The sequence below is a fragment of the Melopsittacus undulatus genome, chromosome 1 (genome assembly GCF_012275295.1).
Source record: "Melopsittacus undulatus isolate bMelUnd1 chromosome 1, bMelUnd1.mat.Z, whole genome shotgun sequence".
In the NCBI taxonomy this organism is placed as follows: Eukaryota; Metazoa; Chordata; class Aves; order Psittaciformes; family Psittaculidae; genus Melopsittacus; species Melopsittacus undulatus.
This window is the reverse complement of record NC_047527.1, coordinates 142,297,942-142,318,628: the sequence shown is the minus strand read 5'-3', so window position 1 is coordinate 142,318,628 and position 20,687 is coordinate 142,297,942.

The following is a 20,687-nucleotide window of genomic DNA, read 5'->3' as shown; positions in this document are numbered from 1 at the left end:
CTTTATGATGGTGCTTGAATTACTGCCTTGCTTGTCTTTGATTCTGATTATGAAAATGCAACATCTATATTTGGAGAAGTTTATCATCCACTGCTCATAAAAATTAGCTGAAGTTAGAACCAAGCTTAATAGTCAAGTAGAGTAGAAAACAATGATCACATTCCTGAAGTATTTCAAAGGCCATTCAACTCATAAGTTGTATACAAGTGCTGCAAATAGATGTTTTCCTTAACCTTAGTTTTATTCATTCTAGATCCTTGCTGGATTTAGTCAGCGGTTAACATGCTACAAGCTGCTGCATACAGGAAACTTTTAGCTGTTTTTTGTGTTATTAAATAATTTAAAAGGAATAAATATTTTGAGAAGGGAGAAGGGGTAACAAGGTGATCAAAAGCAAGTTGTATCCCACAACTTATTTATTCAGCACTTTACCCTTAGAGTTTTCTATCCTCAATGCTTAAAATCAATCTGACGTTATTCAGCAAATGGTGCTGTCAGAATCTGTAAGTGATGTTTAAACTAATGAGGTCTTGGCTATTTACTTGAATAGTTGCAGGTTTGTTTCACCCATTAGGTTTTTGACTGAAATAAAGAGGGATTGTGAAGACATCTTTGGATTAGCAGCCCATGGCATATAATGCCTTCCTTTGAACCATCAGTGTGCAACTGAACTGATAATTGAATTTAGTAGGAAACCTGTCAGCACTGATGGTTTGGTTTGTAAGATTGTCTATACATGTAAGGAGGTAGCAAAGCAATAAAGCTCCAATTGTAATAAATTGAAAAGCCTAAGTACTTGCAGTGTCAAGGGGCAGCAGCTCTGCTGAAAGGAAACAGTTTCTATAAAGTCAGACTGGGTTTGAAATTGTTTTCTCTTGGTTTTGGAAATTTTTTTTTCCTGTGTCCTATTTAATCTTATTCTGTTTCACTCTGATATTGGCAAATGGGATGAAACTGAACAGAATAGAATGGGGCAAAATTGCAGAGCTGAAACTGAGAAAGTGTTTGTGTCTCCCAAATGTAACCTGTTTTTTCTGAACCTGGTCAAAATGCTTGGCTTAAGCCAATGAACAAAGTGATGGAAGCTGTCCACGTTAACTGGTGTTCCTGTGCCAGAGTAGCCTGTTATCGTTGTCCATTGCTCTGTGGTTCATTTATAAGTAAGTTAAAAGAGGTTGGGCTTATCACAAGGTGAGTACACATCATCCTCAGGACATTTGTGTTTGCTTATATGGTCTGAAAATAACTTTCTTGGCTACAGATTCCATACATAAGAGATCTCAACTCATTTCTGTGACATGGGAGCTCACCACAATTAGCTACCAAGCACCTGCTATGCTGTGCTGTAATGATAGGAACTCAAGCGGATGCATGGCAGCTATGATCAGGTCATGCTGTCTTCTAGTGAGCTAGCAATCTAGTTAGCAGGAGCTAGATTCATTCTTAGTGAGGACTAAGCATGTTGCTACTAATGTACTCAGCAAATCCAGAAGTGCGTTTTGCTGAAGGATTAATTCAAGCTACTATGAATCAGAGTGACATCTGTGTTAGGTCTTAGTGGTGGCTTGGCCAAGTTTCCCATAGTCCACAATTTAACAGCCCTTTGGACAAATGTCATATACTGTATTGTGATGTAATCCTTCATAAGGAATGCCATCTGATCCATCTAATGTATGTAGATCTATCTAATGTAATGTAACCAAGTAGAAAAGCACAGAGGAGGCACAGTGGACATCAAAGAACTTTCTGACATAGCTGTTGCATTCAAAATGCTCATTTATTACCCATTTTATAGAAAACTTTAGAATTAGGATGCTTCTCAAGGTTGCAGCAGAAAAAGGGACTATTTAGATTGTGTATCACTGGGGGAAGAATGAACAAACTTTAGCATAAAAGAGGTGAACTAATAGCTCTCCAGAACTCATGGATGATTTTGTGTGCCTTTATTCTAGGGTGTGCAGTCCTGGTCGAGCGACTTCTGCTTAAGCCAGTCACTCAGAATTAGCTACTTAAAGCAAACCATGAAACCTCAGATCTTGTTGAATAGAAAGGGAGAGAAACTTGTATCCTACTTGTAGTTTACTCCAGGCTATCTGTATAACAGTAGTTACAGAAGTATTTCAAGAAAGAAATCTTCAGTTTCAGAAAGATCATCTGATCCTCAATGAGCACTTCTTCAAGCTGCTGGTCTGCTTTGAATGTAGGACTAGAGCTTCCTAACTGTTTTTTGCTGTCATGTGAAGAATTACACAATCTTGCTCTTGGGCTCTTTCTTCATTTTCTTTCTGAGACTGATGTTAAAGCACATTGGGACAAATCACTGAAGAAGAAACAAGAGGATGTTCTGCGATGCTACATAGTTCAGTTAGAAAGCTTAGACCCTTCTGGGCAGCACATGGGTACTGTCATCACTGCTGTCAGTGTGGTGAGGCACAGGACTTTGTTCCCTATCACCTCACACTATTTCTCCTCTTCTTTCATTCCTTTATTACCATAGTGCTTCATCCAGTGCTTCTGAGTTATAGGTGACACTCCACTCTGTGCAACTTAGCAGTCCTGGGGTAACAGCTGGAATTGATGATCTTAAAGGTCTCTTCCAACCTGGTTGATGCTATGATTCTAAAGGGATTTAAATTCAAGCTGTGCAGAGCAAGTGACTTATGATGGAAATTTACCTGCTGTGTGCTCCTGTATGTACATTTCACAAACAAATAACAAATGATGTACTTTGTGATGCTGCTATCACTCTGTAAATGTCTACATTTCCTTCTGACGAGAAAACACAGAAATGGTATAAGCAACTTGTACTGAAAGCTTCCCAAATCAAGGCCATTTCCTCTGCTAAAGTGACCAAAAAGCTAGAAAATGTTTTCTGACAGCGTTATAGAATCACACTGCTCTGGTTTTGAGGGGTCATGTTACACTTGGTAAGAACCAGGGATGAGGGAAGCATGCAATTTGGAAATGCAGCTGAGGGTGAACAGTGCAGACACTCTTCATCAGTTCCTGCTCTCCTGAGAGCCTGGCATATTTTCTTCCTTATGGCACAGCATGACTTCAGGCTGTCCTTTGCTATTGCCATCTGAGCTGATAGTGGAGGGTAACAGAGCAGAGAGACCATTTTAAGGTAAAAGGGAAGGAGCCAAAGTCCCTTACTGGATCTGCTGAATTCTCTGTATCTATTATTTCTGCACAATCAGATGTGCTTTGCAGCAAATCTTTCTGAACCTTACTTGTACCCTTGCAAGTAGATGCTGTAAATGACCTTCATTTATTCCTGTGTGACTACCGGATCCACAGCTGTGAGAAGAGCATGGATGGCAGTGAGCAACCAGCGATGTCCATCCAGAAGACACACTCAGACTTGGGAAGGTCACATACTATATGCTGTCACCATGGAGCATGCTGACCTGTGTAGCTGACATACCCTCATTCAATCAGATTTCATCTGTAGCAGGTATAGCTGCCAGGTAAGATGCCATTCAAGTGCCACTCCAGTGACTTTGGGGAGGTTGCTTTTGGCTTTAGCTCATGTTTTCAGCACTCAGAAGCCCATTTTTCTCAGTCTTTGGTGAATGGTTGGTTTCAGTCTCATCACTGAATGAAACTTTGCTGCCCATTTAATAACACTCGTGTTTGACTTGGGAAGAATATAGAGGAGCATAAACTCAACTTTCACTGAGGCAGAGATTTTCTGTTTCCTCAGGACTACTGAAGTCTAAGCCACACAATTTGTACAAGACGTAATATCATCTCCTAGAACTATACTTTGACTGAGAAAGATTGAAAGAATGAGGGCAATCACAGCAACCACATTTGCTTTGAGGAAAACATTAATAAATCATTATTTTTCATTGTGTGTATAATAAAAAGTCAAATTAAAAATCAAATGAATGACAAATATTTGAAGAGAAAAAAGTCTATTTAACTCTGGGAGAATGCAAAGTACAGGTACGGGAATGTTAAATACAATCTTCTTCTAAAGGCTTTCCCAGCTCGGTGGTTTTAAAATGGTGGAAGGATTTATTCCAGCTACCAGCTGTAATTCCACATCCATGGCAGACCAGCATAAACTAAAGTGCCACTGAAGGAGTCATTCTCCCCCAGCCAGTTCATATGACTGCATGACCTTCCATGCAGTCAGTGCAGGCAACCATTGGACTTGGTCCAGGTGAAACTCACGTGGCAAAAGAAGTTTTTTACATCAGCTGGGTGCATAATCTCATTCGTCACACAACTACAAGAGCAACCAAGGAGAAAAGGCATCGTGGAGGAAGACTCGGGCAGTCAACACCAGCTTTTCTCAGTGGCTGGGTCACCCTGGACTGGTTAAAAGTGTCCTTGATGCTGGACCTTCGGCATGGCCCCTCTCTGTCAGCCCCTACTGAAAAACTCGGGAGCTCCTAAGTTCAACTAAATTTGATGGGGATTCTCCCCCTCTGCTGCTCTCTAGAGAGACTCCCCTGCAGTCCTGATCAAGCTGTGGGACAACAGCACAAGAGGGGCATGGAGCTGTTGGAGTGAGTCCAGATGTGGCCACAGAGATGCTGCGAGGGCTGGAGCAGCTCTGCTCTGGAGCCAGGCTGAGAGAGCTGAGCTGATTCAGTCTGGAGAGGGGAAGACTCCTTAAAGGGATACCTTAGAGCAGCTCCAGTGCCTAAAAGGGCTACAAGAAACCTGGAGGGGGGCTTTGGACAAGGGCCTGTATGGACAGGACAAGGGGAATGGCTTTAACCTGACAGAGGGGAGACTGAGATGAGCTCTTAGGCAGAAGTTCTTCCCTGTGAGGGTGCTGAGGCACTGGCACAGGGTGCCCAGAGAAGCTGTGGCTGCCCCATCCCTGGCAGTGTTCAAGGCCAGGTTGGACACAGGGGCTTGGAGCAACCTGCTCTAGTGGAAGGTGTCCCTGCCCATGGCAGGGGATTGGAACTGGATGACCTTTAAGGTCCCTTCAAACCATTCTGTTATTCTGTGATGTAGATCTCTCAAGGACAGTTATTCAGAGGCTTTAGTGAAAATGGTAGACAGGAGGAGGAAAGCAGGAGAGATCAGCATTACCTCCTCCAATGCAAAACCAGCAGAACCCAGATGCTTGAGTATCTCTGCCCCAGCTGTAAGGCTATTGTCTCTTGCCTGCGCAGATGTAGTGAGTATATAGGGAGAAGGGGGTTATTGTGATAAAGGGGAAGGGAAGCAATGGAGAAGAGTCTTCACTGTTCATAGGGTTACCAGTCTTTTCCTTTGGCAAGTGCTTGGATTTCAGAGCTTTTTCCCCCAGCTCTGCACGTAAGGGGAAGGAAGAGACCTTTCAGAAGGTATCATGATGCCTACAATGTATCCATAAAACACAAATATTGCACCAGCCTAAGTCTGAGATATGATCCACATCTGCCTCTTACAGAAGAAAATCCCTTCTCCTGCCTTACATCCACAGGCTGTGCTCAAGGAGAGAAAGCATCTCCCTGCTCCTTTCATGGCACCCACCATACCTCAGGGGCTCAGAGATGATTGCTGCAGCCTTTGCGGAGCACATCGATCCCTTACTGAGCAGTGCTGAGTCAGCAGAGGTGGGACGAGCATCAGCTGCAGGGGATGAATGTTTGAATACTATTGATGCAAGTCATCATCTGGCCTGCAGGGACTGCAGTCACTGCCATCCTCCCTACAAGGACACAGCAAATAGCCCAAGGTGGCTGCAGGTAAGTCACAGTTGGTGGCTCTCCTCTGAGCTGGCTGAAGGTGATTGGCAAGAGGCGTTGGGAGGGGGACAGTGGAGTTTGCAGCCATGTGCCAAGCCACAGACATTAGTGCAGGATTGAAGACAAGCCATGGAGCTGAGGGATTTCTGTGGGTCTTGAGCTGTGCACAGGTCCAAGGAGATTGGGTTGGGGACAGCAAAGGCCTGAAGCATGAAGCCATGTCTGCATTTGTGGCTCAGTATGACATGGAGAGGACCACAGTGTGGGGGAGACACTGGTATGTGCTTCTATAAGGTAGCAGGTTATTTGCTAAGGTGTGTTTGAGCTATGTATCCCCTTTATTTGCTGATAGTTTAGCTAGATCAGCCAAACTAAGTAGTGGACAAGGCTCCTTCAGCCCTGGTCCTCTTTGCTGACCCAAGTGGAATTTGCTGTAAAGGGTGTTGAGTACTTGCAGGTGCCCATAAAGCCATTAGGAGGTTTGACTTAAAAATATAGATCTAGGCCAGATGATGTGAAGCTTCTCTTTTGTGCCTGTAGGGCTGGAGGGATGGGCTTCCTCACAAGAGTGCCAGGGAGATAAACTCATTGATGCAAATGTATGGTGCAATGACGAGTATGCAATAAAAATCAAAGGCAGCACATCTGAAAAGTGTGGAGTAAAGAAGGTGCATGGCCATACACTCAGCACTTGGGATAAGGTAAACTAATGAAGAAGAATCAATTAGTGTAGTTTGCTCTGTGTAGAGTATAAATCAAATATGCTTTGTGGTAGTAATTCTGTTCTATACCATGTTATGTTTATACACAGGAAGAAAGAGTAAATTAATTGTAACACACAACCTTCATTTTGGCTTGTGCTAATCTAGTTAATTTTGACTAGTTTTGGAGGGATTAACTTTGACACATCTGTAGGTTTTCTGGTGCCTGAACATGTACGGAAATGTGTCCATGTGCTGTATGATCAGAGGGCATGTGTGTATCCAAATAGCTGGTCACTGCTAGATGTGCTAGATGGCTTTTCCCCTCCACTGCTTTCTCCTCTGGTTAGCTGTGGTGTTTGTGCAGCCACATGGGGAGCTGGACATAGAAGCTGGTCAAGATAATGCTTAGTGTGTTGCTGAAACTAAAGCCAGCAAAGTGCTTGTGTAACCTAAGCACAGGAGTGGATGTGAGCAGCGAGCAACTGAGAGCTGAAGGTGAGGGAAATGTGCATGATGGAAACCCTAAGCAAAGGGTAAGCAAAAGCCCTGCAATAAACTTGCTGCATGTTACAAAGCCACACACTAAAGCCTGAAGTGTTGGACTTTGTTGTGACAAGTGAGGTCTGGTTTTGACGTTGGAGGTGAGCATCTCTGAGGGTAAGCAGTGAATTAAGTTCTGAATGTGTCCTGGGTGGAGAACTGACCATGGCTAAACACCTTCCCCCCACCAGCACTTGAGAGGTCTCATGCTGCAGAAAGACAAATTGCATATTGAAGCTGTGGGTTCCTTTTCCCATCACATGAAAGATTATGAATGTCTAATGACAACTGTTCAAGTTTATATTCAGATTATTTTGATTAAGAGGGGAAGAGGAAGAGCATGATAAACATGAAAAGGTACGTGATAAGTATAGGTTATCATCTGCGTAGTCACCAGCTTTGCATATGCATACACAGGGAGAGGGAAGTGTATGACATGAGCTTGTATTGTAGGGTGAAGCTATAGCTGTGTCTGAGATAGATACTCTGTGTAAGGGAAAGGTTTGGTTACTTTTATTTAGCCTCCCCACCATGCTGTCAGATATGAAGAGAAGAATACAGTTGTGTGAGAAGAAAACCTTAGGCTGCAGAAATAGCTCAAAAGAGAGAGAACAACGTTACTGCATCTCGTGTGTTCCAACAGCTAACACTGATAGGTCTAAAAAATCCAGAAAGAAAAAGCAAAGTGGCCTGAAGAAATTGCTGGAGTATTGCTCATCCAGGACACTTAGCACCTAGAAGTCATGGAATCCCAGACTGGTTTGAATTGGAAGGGACCTTAAAGATCATCCAGTTCCAACCCCCTGCCATGGGCAAATCCTGAATTACAGTAGCCTGATTGCAAGAGTGTAGATGCTAACTGGGATCTGTTCATTGCCTGGCAGCACAGCCTAGTATCTGCTAAATGATCAGGAAAGAAGCTCAGTGAAACAAGGACTTTGGAAATACTGAATTGATCAAATGCACATCATCAGGTTCAATCAATGGGTAGTCAGGCATGGTCCAAAACTGCTGGGGTTTGTCTTCAATGTTTGATATGCTGTTATCTCTATAAAGTGTGTGTGCTGGGGCTCTAGAAAATCATGCTTAACTTTTCTTGGCTTTTTATGTTCTCTGTAGCTTTTTTTCTCTGGTAACTACAGAAACTTAGCTTATTGCAACCTAAAGGTCCCTATGTCAAAATACTGTCCTCTATGTGTTATAGAACTAGATGAGATGTTCATGTATAACGTAGAAAAGACTTGCCACTTTAAATGAAAATGAACAAATAACAGAATTTTACCATTCTGGATATAATCTGCTGTGTTTTCTTTTGGATGTAGACTGATTTTAACCCCCCTCTTTTTCCAAGCCCTCGTGTACAGCTAGGGGCATGTGCCTGTTTCAAGGGCGAGCCTGTAACCTGCAACAGTATGGATGGTCCTTGATGTGATGTTGCTGCCTGTGTACAAATGAGGATGGGGTGATTAAAGGATTGAAAGCATATTGAGCAGTCAGGGATTTAAAGATTGTAGCTGGCATAAAAGCAGAGGCACAAAGCTTTTATCTCAATAGCTCAGATGACAAAAGTGAAGTAGCTGCAGCAGTGCTGGTCCTGAATGTTTAGGTGGATATACCTCTGAGCTGGGGTGGTCTTGGGATCCTGCCTGGTCAGATGAAAAGCCACCTCACATGCATCTGCACAGCTGTATTTGCATCTGGAATATTGCACCATCAGTGCTCCAAACAACAGGCAGGCACCCAGTCATGGCTGAGCTGTGCTGTGTCCTGGAGTGTCCCCAGCTATTCTCCATGGGGCTTTTGTTTGGGTTGTGAGGAGGCTGGGAAGCACAGCCTTGACTCCTGCCTCTGGACAAGTATATTTCAAACAAGGTAAAGAAACAGTCTCAGAGCACCAAAGCAAGCTCAATATAGTGTGAAGTCTTGAAGCAATGCAATTAAAGAGGGATTCAAAGTGTAGTCAAAGGCTATGAACTTTGATTTCAGTACTACAGTAAAATAGAATTAAAAAGAGGCATATATATATAAAAAATATGCCTGGATGAATATAATGGCATTTTGAAAGGAACAAAGGATTTCTCTGAATATTTAAAATTTAGTATTGCAAATTGCTTGAATGGACAAAAATGACATTTTTAGAAGGTCAGGAATCGCTTCAGAAAAGTATCTGGTCTTTAAAGTTGAGTAAAAGAATCTGCTTTTACAGTCACATTTCTGCTTATGTTGCCTGGGACTCACTTCCAGCTGAGGTCAGGGTGGTGGGTCTGGCCCTCTGGCTCTGTGGATTAAGTGCATCAACCTGGATGATGGCCCTTTCTGCAAGTGATTGTGTGAGCTATTCGGTGAGCTCATCGAGCCTCTAGGAAAATCCATCACTGCTGCAAGGAAAAGTGAGAGGGGAAATCTGAATATCCCATGTAGTTCACAGTCTGTGTCAAAGCAAAACAAACTGCTGCGGCTGGCAGAGGTGGTTGGCACCCTTTCCCTTCATTGCTTACTGTACTGAGCTTCTTGGCAACATGCAGGGGTGCCCCTGCCCTTGCTGTTAGGCTCATGGTCTCAGATTAGGTTTTCGCTTGCTTTCTGGAGGCTGTTCTGCCTGGGCATAGGATGTGCTGTAGCTGGGGGCTGGTAGGGCACAGGAACTGATGGGCTGGATTGGCATCACCAATACTTGCACACTGTAACATGGTTTTGGTATCAGTGGTGTTATAGACAGCTCAGTTAACCACGTGCCACCATGTTAAGTTAACTTCCCTGCATAGAATCACAGAATGATTTGGGTTGGAAGGGAACTTATCATCCAGTTTCAACCCTCCTATGCCACGGGTAGGGACACCTTCCACTAGACCAGGTTGCTCAAGGCCTTGTCCAACCTGGCCTTAAAGAGCAGGCCTGCTCTTAAACCTTATCCTCCTGAGGCAGATGTCCCAGGGAATGCAGGAAGATGGAGTCTGAGAGGTGGTACACAACCATTTGTAGAAAGGGTAACTGGTGGGATAAAGTTGTGTTTTGAAGTACCCTCTGGATTAGAGCACTACTGGTGGATCATCAGGTCAGTATCTGCAGGATACTGACTTGATGCACAGAGGGGCAGTGTCTGGCTTGCTTTGAGAAATGCAGCCAGCAATGCTGTCCTCTTAAAAATACACACATGCTCCTTCTTCCTCTCCCTCCTTGCCTTGGCAGCTGAGAAGAGCAGGCAAGCACGGGATAAACCACATCCCTATCATTTGTACTGGGTTAAACAAAGGCCATGTGACTTCTGAGTTGTCAAACTCAGTTTTCTACATGATGGGAAAAGGATGAGTGGTTGTGGCACAGACATCATTGTCTGCTGTCCAACCTTCCCATGGCAAATTCTTTGTCTTTATTAGCTGATCTTATGAGAGCATGGTAGGGGACCGTATGCCATGTGGAGGCTGCATAGGTTGCAATGATACTTTACTTGGTGTTTTTATTAAGTTTTGTGAAATTCCAAGGCATTGTTACAGTGAGGGCTGAGCAATTACAATGCTGCTTTAAATACCTATTAAATAATTACAGTCACAGAGGCAATATCAGCCTCCTTGTCTCCAAAGCTGTATTCTAGTAAAGACGTTTTATCACTATTGCATTTTTGTTAATATATTTGGTCTTATGTTAGTTTTAAAAGGATTCTTCCATGCTATCACCAAAGGGGCTTCATATGTACACTTGTCCTTGGGTGGAGAATCTCTGGGGATCACGGGTGGATGGCAATACGCGTGGTTGACACTAGACTGAGGAACTGAGTGAACAGGAAAGCTCTGCCTGAGCTCATCAGCGAATTAAATAGCCTTTGCAGGCTGATTGAAGCAGTGGTTGTCATAGTGCCAGCAAACCCTCGCTCCTGAGCTGATTGGAAAATTGCAGTTTTCCTTCTGGTAACTTTGAATGCCTTCCCTCCCCTCCCGTCCCCTCCTCCTGCTATTGTTTCATTCCAGTAGTACAGAGCTCACTCACTGTGGTTGGTGTTTCCCAATAAAACAAAATCATGTTCAGCAGCAGAAGAAATTAAATGTGGATGGATGCTGATGTGTTGGGAAGTTGACTCCATTTCACTCTTCTCCCTGCTCCGTATGGACTAAGGAAGAAGTCAGCTCAAGGTCACTGTATACCCTGATAAGGCTGACTTTTTTTTCTTGTTAGCAGTGGTGACCTTCTGTTGTTTGCTGAAAGGTGTATAACAGCAAGCAGGTAATAGCTGAATTGTGATTTCACAAACCTCTGGACCAAACTTCTCCATCCTCATCTGGGGTTTGTCCGCAGTGAATTTGCTTTTCAGAATTCATGGTGGGAATTTCTGACTAGGTCAACACAGTACACCATCAGCTCTTCTAATCTAGTGCACAAGTGCAGTGACAAATGTATACTGTGCAGAATGAGATGTCTCACTCTGGGGAAGTGTGGGGTGGCACGGGGACCTGTCTCTGTCTCTTGCAGGTTAGCCAGAGACAGAAATTACTTGGAGCACCCATGTCTTGGTTCATTCTGTGTGTCTATAGTGTTCAGACCTTGGCAAGATACCCACTGTGTGTGAGGGAGGCAGGAATTTGGTTACTATGAAAAGTTTGCTCCTGGTACCTCCAGTTTTGTTTCAGGTGGAGATGTCTCACCAGGCTTGCTAGGGTGAAGGCAATTTTGCACTTGGATATAGGCACCTTTGCAGTGATCCTGGTGCAGATTTGATCCATCAGGGCTGATGCAGGTTGGCTTCCCACTGTCCTTTGGGTTGGCTTCAGTAGCTGTGAGAAAATCCACTGGCTTCAAACCCCATGGAGAGTTGCTACCCAAAGGACCTAAGAAGCTGCTGGTCTAAAGAGCTATGTTACAGGATGCCTACCCTTTCTTTCTCGGAATCTTGGCCCTGTAAGTGCATGGAGGTGTATATGGAATTGATTGCCCTGTTGCTATCTTCTGTAGAAACAATTGAAGCTGAAGAAACCAAAGAAACCTGAGGAAGTGGGGTTTATTCTAATGCAACCAGGAGTTCAGCTCATGCTTTCAGATGCCTCTGGTTTGTAGTGACTGTGGCCTGAAGAATTGAGTACATTGCTAACAGTTTGTTGTGATGGAGGATGAAATAGAAATGGGATAAACTTTATCATTCAGCATTTGGGTGACATTTGAGAAATGCTAAATTAACCTTCAAAACGTCTCCAAATGTCTTGTTTAGGGAAAGAAAAAAAAGAAGTCAAAGACATTGAGTCTGGTTAACGCAGACAACGAATGAGTGCATGTAAACAAATTCCCTCAAGCATTTATTGCCTCAGCCACCAATATTTCATCAGTTAAAGAATAATTTCCACATCTACCTTATTGAACAAAAGATACCATCTCTGAGCCTAAAGGTGAAGAGAGAGCAATATCTTTAAACTAAACCTGGGTGCAGTTGAAGGAGAGGTTGTTAACCCCCCCCCCCCCCCCCCCGAGCGCTCATGGTATTACATTCCTGTTCTAATTAGAAGAAATTAAAACAGTCTTAAATCTCTGCTTTTTTTGATAGCACAACTTTGCCATTGCTTTGTGGGGTTCCTATTTCAGGCCTTAAATTCTGAAATGAAAAAATTAGCCCAGGTTAACTGTTGTGAAGACCCTTTCCAGCCTGCCTTGTCCTTGGAGCTCCTGTGCTTGCATTCCCATGCATGAGATGCTGATGCATGTCTTTGTCTTTTCGAAAGGAGGCTGTCTCTTGGGGATAGCTCAAGCATGGTTGGAGCCATGGATGGAACAGCTCTTTCCTTGCTGCCCTGGATGCTGGGGTACCGCTTGCTGAGATTCTCCCAAGGGGCAGCCTGTTCCACTGCTGCCAGTGGATGTGCTGGCACTTAGTCAAGGGTAGTTGTCAAGTTTTTCTGAAGCAGAACATCTCAATAGTCACAGCAGACCATGTTCCCCATGGGAATCTGCTGAATATACTGGCTTCAGGAAGGATTAATGCCTACTAATCCTCCATTCAGGAGAAAAAGATTCAGGAGTTTGCCAAGCACCAACGAGCCAGTTTAGTCCTTCCCTCCCTCACCCCCTGTTGCTGCTTCTTATTTTTTTTCTATATATTTTCTTTTTTTTTCTTTTTTTTTTAAATAAATCCTTCTCAAAATTACAAAAGCAGATCCAAGCAATCACGGTGACTCAGCTGTAGAGCTATAAGCATTCCACATTGCAGATTAAATTTGCAATTGGTAATACCATTGTGCTGTGCTGTGAAAATGAAAAATGACTCTCTTCCTACTTGCTATTTGCAAAGTACCAAGATTTGCATCAAACCAGAATGGTTGCTAGAATAAAAAAGGGGCAAACTGACACCCTCAGAAGGGTTAGAGACTATCTCCCCTGGTGTCCTATTTTACCAGTACAGTAATCTTGGCTGAGTTTATCAGCAGAGGAAAAAGGAGACAGATGCCAAAGCAATATACGGCAGGCATTCATTCACAGCTGTGTGTTGCAAGGAATGGAGTTTCTTTCTGATCCCACCTGTGACATTTTTCTACCTGCAAATAGTGCAATTGTGCTATTTCTAATCTGAAACCCATCCAGAACTAAACTAACAGCAGATGCTGCTCATTTGAGTCAAGCATTGAAGAGTTCATAAAGTTTTTAACCGATTGTTTGAGTGGAGAAATGAATTCCAAATATCTATATGCTAATTATAATATTGCATTTACAGTGATTGCTTACAAGTTGACTGCCCTTCTGACTGAATCCAATGCTTTCTCTTCTTTAGTTATGGGACAAAATAGATAGGAGTGTCCAGTCCATTCTATACCTCTGCTTTTTAGTATCTTATTCCTAACTATTCTATGATTCTATTCTATGATTCTTGTCCTCTGGGCAACTCTTCCAGCAGTGCATAAATGATACCACCTCATTGTCCAGATGCTGGCCTTTTCCCAGAAAAACTAAGCAGTGTTTGTGTGTTCGTTTTGAACACAAAGGAAGAATTTCCACTGAGAGCTGTAGTACCAGGAGATTCCCTTCATAACCCTGCAAGTTTCTTTCTGCTACCCAGCTGTGGTTCTTGTTCACCCCTTCTTTTAGCATGTTCTCTTTTCTCTCTGTCCCGCAGGGGTGATGTTCTGAGTCTGCTTTACCCAGAGTGAATATCCCATTTGCTTGTTTCCCTCTGCCACTTTAGTGTGTCCTAGAAGATATCTGTGTGTTTTACTCTTTTTCTTGATTCTATATCAAATCAATGTTTTGAGTTTGTTTCTACCCAAACCCAAGGATGCAAAAACCAGGTTGGAAGCTAGCCAACCATTTTACCTTTGGTTTTTACATTACCCATGCTGCTGGAAGAGATAATGTGAAACCATGCAGAATATAACATTACTTTTCAAGGGTTTTAAACTGAAGGACTGTTGAATCGTGGTTATAAACCAGGAACTCCTCAACCCTGATTAGAAGACATCAAAGATGAAGAATCCTGTATTTTTCATGGCAATTCCCTCTACCAGTTAAAAATCTTTACTGTTAAAATGTGATCCTAATATCTGACTTGATTTGTAGGCTTTAATTCTGTACCACTGATGTGTAATGCTTTGCTCCATTAAACTTAATTTTTTGGCACTGTGCTTTTTCTCCCTGTGAAAGTTCTTAAGTGCTGTTACTGGTAATCTTTTTCTAAGCAAAAGAGATTTATCTTGACATTTCTTACTATAGGAGGTTTCCTTCCATCCTTAGATTCGTTTAAGGCTCTTTTCTGGCAACCTATCCAAGTTTTGTAAAAGCTTTTTGAACAAGACGTGATTTCCACATCTGCCCTTCCCATTGTGTGTGGAACAGCCCCTTGTTTCTTCTCCCTGATCACCTTTCATCCCCTGAACATACTGAGTGCTATTGCTGTGTTGTCCATTCATTATTGTTCTCTCTAGTTCCTCTTTATTCTCAGGCTTCCCAGCAGCACAACTTTCTCTAGAGAGAATGACCATTTGTTTTCTCCTTGATGTATTGCTTGGTGTTTGACTGTACTAATGCACCTTTTCTTTAGGGCTAATTTACTGAATGTCCTTGTCCTGCTTTTGTGAACACTCAACCCTCATCCATGTTTATTTGCATAGTTTAGCAGAAGTTATTTCCTTTATATTTCCATATCAGGGGAAAGTGTACTGAGGCAGATCAATATGATATTTCTCCACACACTTTTTGGTGTGCCTACAGGCTTCAGACTGCATAACCCTTGGTAGCAAAGTGACTGCAAAAGCCCTGGTGAAGGGGCCTTCAGTGGAAGGTGATTCCTCAAAGCCCTCTTTGTCTCCTCTGTCCTGGCAGAGGACAAAAGCCTGTGTCCCCCAGGTAGTGTTGGGGACTTACCCCACATTTCCTCACATCCGTTGTCTACATATCAAGTGGAGCTGGAGAATTAGATAGAAAGAGGATCCCTGCTATCAGAAGGATATTGTATTCTATAAGGGATTTATGGTGCTACATTAGGGTGATGGGAAGAAACCTTAGATGTGGGGGTTAGATATGCTACGATGTTGTGCTGCTGTTCTGATGGTAGCTGTGTGCTGCAGTAAACAACCTTTTCTGAGAGTCACTCTCTACTAAAAATGCCTCGTTGTTCCACACCCCCTCCCCCCCATCCTTTTCAGCAATCCATTAAAAGACTTAAAAGTGCCACTTCTGTCTCTGCTTGCAGGTATGCCACCTGAAATAGAATGAACCATAAATCGCTTTAATAGATAGCAGCAGAAGCTTCACAAATCCTTACAATTCAAACTTCAGAGAAAGTTAACGTAGCATCTCAGAAGAGGAGGACTGGGAAACTGCAGTCATACATTTTGTGCTGGTGGCTGGAAAGACCATGAATTGAATTCAACTAATCACGTAAAGATTGTCAGTCAATAGAAGCAATGGTTATATGTTTAAAGGGCTTAATGACTCTACTGGTGAATGTCCTGTAGCTTGATAATCATTTGTCCTTGAGTTAATTATCTGAGTCATATCAGCTTTGTGAAGCAGAGATGGAGTGGTGGGTGGTTTTAAACACCATAGAAATATTAAAATCACGTTGCTGTATCGTGAATCTTAAGAAGGAATGTTTTGGCAGAGGAAATACTTTTACTCTGAAGCTCACCTTTTGCTTGTGCCTTTCTTTGGCAAACAGTGAAGCAATCAGGCATGCTGAGTCTTTTACCCAAAAGCCATTACTTTATTAAAAAGGCACACGTCAAATTTGGTGTGACTGTGACCTAGACCTAAGGGTGGCACATACACAGAAGTGGTGTCTAAGGACGTGTTATCATTCACCCCACAGTAACCAAGGTTTCCCAAGGATGCAAAGAGAAGATGACAGTGACTCCCCAAACTCTTCATGAAGACCCTGTACTTGTGAAATACTTCAGACCTGCTTGTGCAAGTCTATGACTTCTGGTCACACTCTGAGGGCAGGATAGAGGAATTTATTGAGTTTAAGGCTTTTTGTCTACCACGAATTTTGAAACATGTCTTATGGAACTTAATGGGTTATCCTTTGTCTGCTCACAGAGCCTCATTCATTGCTGAATTGAATGGGGCTTTGAGCAGTCTGGTATAGTGGAAGGCATCCCTGCCCGTGGCAGGGGCTTGGAACTGGATGAGCTATAAGGTCCTTCCAACACAAAGCTTTCTGTAATTCTATGTTTCTGTGCTGCTTACTCCCAGTTTGTTGTGGGAAGCAGTGAAATTCAGCAGAGTTCTGATCCTGAGTAGGGAGAGGCTTATGTTATTCCTCAGGTTGGCTTTAGTTCCTATATGTGTGACTCTAAGCATGCTCAGTGATCCAAGAATTGTATCACTGCTGAGCCCATAACAATTTCAAGAACATATTTAAGGTTCAGGTTTGTTCTTGGAGAATTTTGTGCTCCATAGTGTCAGCAGATACACACTTTCAAGACTGCTGATATTCTATGATTTTCCTGTCTGTACTGTAATTTGAATCAATTAAACTTCAGCTGTGTATCACAGCAATCTTTGAAGGAATAGGAATGACGTGCTTCTAGGAAATGTGCATTATTTCCTTTTCCCCTCTGTCATCATCTAAACAATTTCTCCCATCCTATTTCTCAGGTTTTTCTTCGGTAACTCTATCGATGTGCACTATTTTCTCTTAGCATTTGCTTGGCCAGCCTGAAAAAGTCCCTGCAACCTGTTTTTTAAATGTCAGTTTGATTTGAGGTGGCAGTTAAATCAATTCGGTCCTGCCTGAAATAGTAAATGTAAACATGTTAAACAGGTCTTGTGTTCTCCTTGAACAGAGCCTGATCAACTCCTACCGAAGCCAGCAAGAAGGGTCTTCCTCTTTTGTAGGGCTGGCTTGATCTCCTGGTAATATTTATTCATCACGCAATAGGCCTCCTCTGATGATGTGAACTGAAGTTCATGCTGCTTTATCTAAGAAAAGAAATTAAGTTAATTAGATGCTTCCAATATATAGCAGCTTAATTTCCTTTAGGCTCTTGCAAAGTCTCCAGATGGGTAGACTACTAATCCTTTGCAATTATTCTCATAATTATAAAATTATAATTATGTCTGTTTTCTAATGATTGATCACGGTTCAGAATGGCTCACACGTGTATTCCTTGATACATGGACATAGGCCTGATCTAATAAAAACTTCTGTATCTTCAACGGAAGCTGCTGAAGACCTGCTGAGATACATGAATGGAGAATCTGGCTTAGAATACCAAACAAGTTTAAATGTGTAATGCTGGGTTCCCAACAGGCCTCTTCAGATGTCTTACTGACTGCCTCTGTGGGCCATATTAACAGCATGCCTCCATATGTTGTTAATTAGGTATCTCAGCTGTGTCTTTGGGGTTTGAAAGGAGCATTTACCATAATCATATGGCGTGATATGTCACAAAGATTCTTGCTTACCAAGAAATCCTCTTTAGGAAAACTGAGGCAGAGCCAAGTTACCCCTTTTGACTCAAGTCAAACTCATCTGCATGAAATTTCTTTCTCTTTTTAATTCCTTTACTTTTCCTTTTTTGCTGTTGGAGGTGTTCTGATCCAAAGAAATGAATATTGGTTTAGTACTTGGATGTATAGCCCTGGGATTTTTGGATCTGGGAAGCTGTACAAAGAGACATAGCTGAAGCGCATTCCCACGCCATAGCCATGGCTGTGCTGAGGTGCCCCCCTCTTCTGTTTGCCCCAGAAGATGTTCTTTGTGTGCAAATTCTTCAAAATCAAAACTTTCTCAAAAAAACCAGTTTGTTGCAGGAGTTTGACAATAAATATTTCCAGATGACACTACACCCTCTTCCATGGAAATAACCATGCTAACAGCCCAATTTTTAGGGGATGTTCAAGGAATTGCCAAGTATTCCTGACAAAGTGATATCATTTGACTTTCCTGTAAGAATTATCCTACATCCGTAGCATTTTATAAACACCACAATTCTGAGCCCCCTTTAAATTATTATCGAAACCTTCCACCTACCTTACATCTAGACAAATTGGTAATCCATCTGTCTAGGTGTTTAAAACCTCTCTTGGAGTAATCCTTCTCTCCCAGATGAGGCCATTAAACCATGGGCTCCAAATGGGACTTGGTGATATTTTCCTACTTCATCACTTTAAACTCTTTTCTTGCTCTATGGTAGCTTCATAAGGTAGCTTTTAGTATGATCAAGGGAGTCTGACTTCTCTTTAGCTTTCTGTGTAATGCATTTAAGGAACCCAAATCCTTTAAGTCAAGGACACTTTATTAATTTATGGCTACAGGAATTTTCCCCTTTGGCATTAATCTGTAGTGCCCAGGAGGTGCAGCTTTCCAGTCACGCAAAGCATAAATGTGTGTCTGACGACAGGCTCTCAATCACCTCTTTGTAAAGCCATGAGCCCATGTGAAGGTAGCAGTGTGGCTACTGAGCAGACCCACGTTGTCTGCAAGCTGCCAGCATGGCTGTAGGCTGCTACTCCAACATGAGGTTGTTGTGTGAGACCAGACAGTGTGAGCCACAGTGCCTTAGCCAGAGAGGAGAGAGGATTATACTTCAAACAGTAATCCTTGTATAATTCCGCTATCATCAGTATTGCTCTCAACCTGAAAGCCTGAACGCAAGCAAAAGGGGCAGCTGCTGCCTTGTACTCTTCTGAAACCTGTGATGTGAGTTGGTAGGGCAGGGATGGGGAGAACATGATCATGACTATAAGTTCATTCACTTTTCCAGCTCCGTCAGCTTGATGTAAGAAGATATTTTCTCTTCTCACTGCACCATTGCAAAAGGCATGGCCATCAGCATGATTCAAAATGAAAGGAACCAGCTCTTTGTCCCCTTGAAAAACTTTCACAGAAAGTCTTGCCTTGCCTTAACATTTAGATCTCAATAAGCCCCCACAGCACAAGTTGAGAGGACTCTGTTATAACCAGAAAGTTTGCTCCTGTACAATGCAATAAGGTCTGGGCAGTCTGATTATTGTGCCTGCTGCATTTATTCATGGTGAGAATATTCAGGGGACAGGGTTTGCTGCAGATTTATTGTGTGTTTTAAGTAGTTCTGTCCCTCCTTTTCCTATTGGCATCCTTGTATTAACAGGCAGCAGAAATATCCTTTTTCAGCTTTCCATTTTACCAGCCCCAACATGCCAAATCTCAGGCTGGTCTTTACCATGATCCTTTTATCTCTTGTTTTGCACAGAGTGGTCTCAACAGAGGGCAACAGTGACACTACGGCAGCCTTAGCTCTTCTGACAAACGCATCACCATGTCCATGTTGGGATCATATTAGCCCCCTGACCCTCCTGGCCTCATTACTGTCATCAAGAAGGCATCATCTGGCCAATGAATATACTCAAAGCTTTCTTCTGTTCAGATATTTCCAGCTGATGAGCTCCCACTTTATAGCAGGATTTCTCATACTTGCTGCATTTGATTATTGGCACCCAGCATGGTGCATTTCACCTCATTTCTGCTGTTTGGGTTCTCAGGATCATGCAGTTCTTTCTATGTGATGCCTCAGACTCTCTTCATTCTTGCTGCACTTATTAAAGCTGCTTAATTTTAGCTCACTCGAGTCTAAATCAACAGTTAAGCTTCTAATTAGGTACCACTATAACCAACCCAGCCAGAGGAATCGGTGAAGTCTATTTGTAAAGTCATGCCTGCACTTGTATGCCTAACCCTTAAAATAAGATGCCATCAAACATGACAAAAGATTATCCAATGAGCCATTCAGCTATAATGCTTACCTAAATTGAACGTTGTGTGAAATAAATTACAGTTTACCAAAGAATATGAAACATATTTTACCTTACACTAAAAATTGCATTTACTCCCCAAATCAGTTATGTTTCCCAAGGCTGATGAATTAAATCTCTGATCCTGTAAGCACCAGGCTTTGGGTTGAAAGGTAAAGACAGAAAGCTTCTGCAGTGGTTTATTTTTATCTGTGGAATCATTCCTCTCTTGCAAAAAGGCACTTGTGCCCACAGCATATATATACTTTTTGATGTGCTTTCTGCAATTTCTTCCTCTTGTATTTGTTCTGATTCCATCAAGTGTTTTTGAAGAGTACACGCAGCCATTGTGAGGGGTAGGGTGAAGTGACAGGTAGTGTGATGCCTTCTGGGTTCTTGTCTGAAACAAATCAGCACAAGCACGAGGTAGAACTTTCTGTAGGGACACAGAACTAGGCAACTTGCTGGCAAGTGTATTCCTTGTAAAGAGAGTGCCAAGAGACTGTTCCTAGTTATTGCAGGTCAGAGTTACCCCAGAGCATTCATATCTTGAGAAACT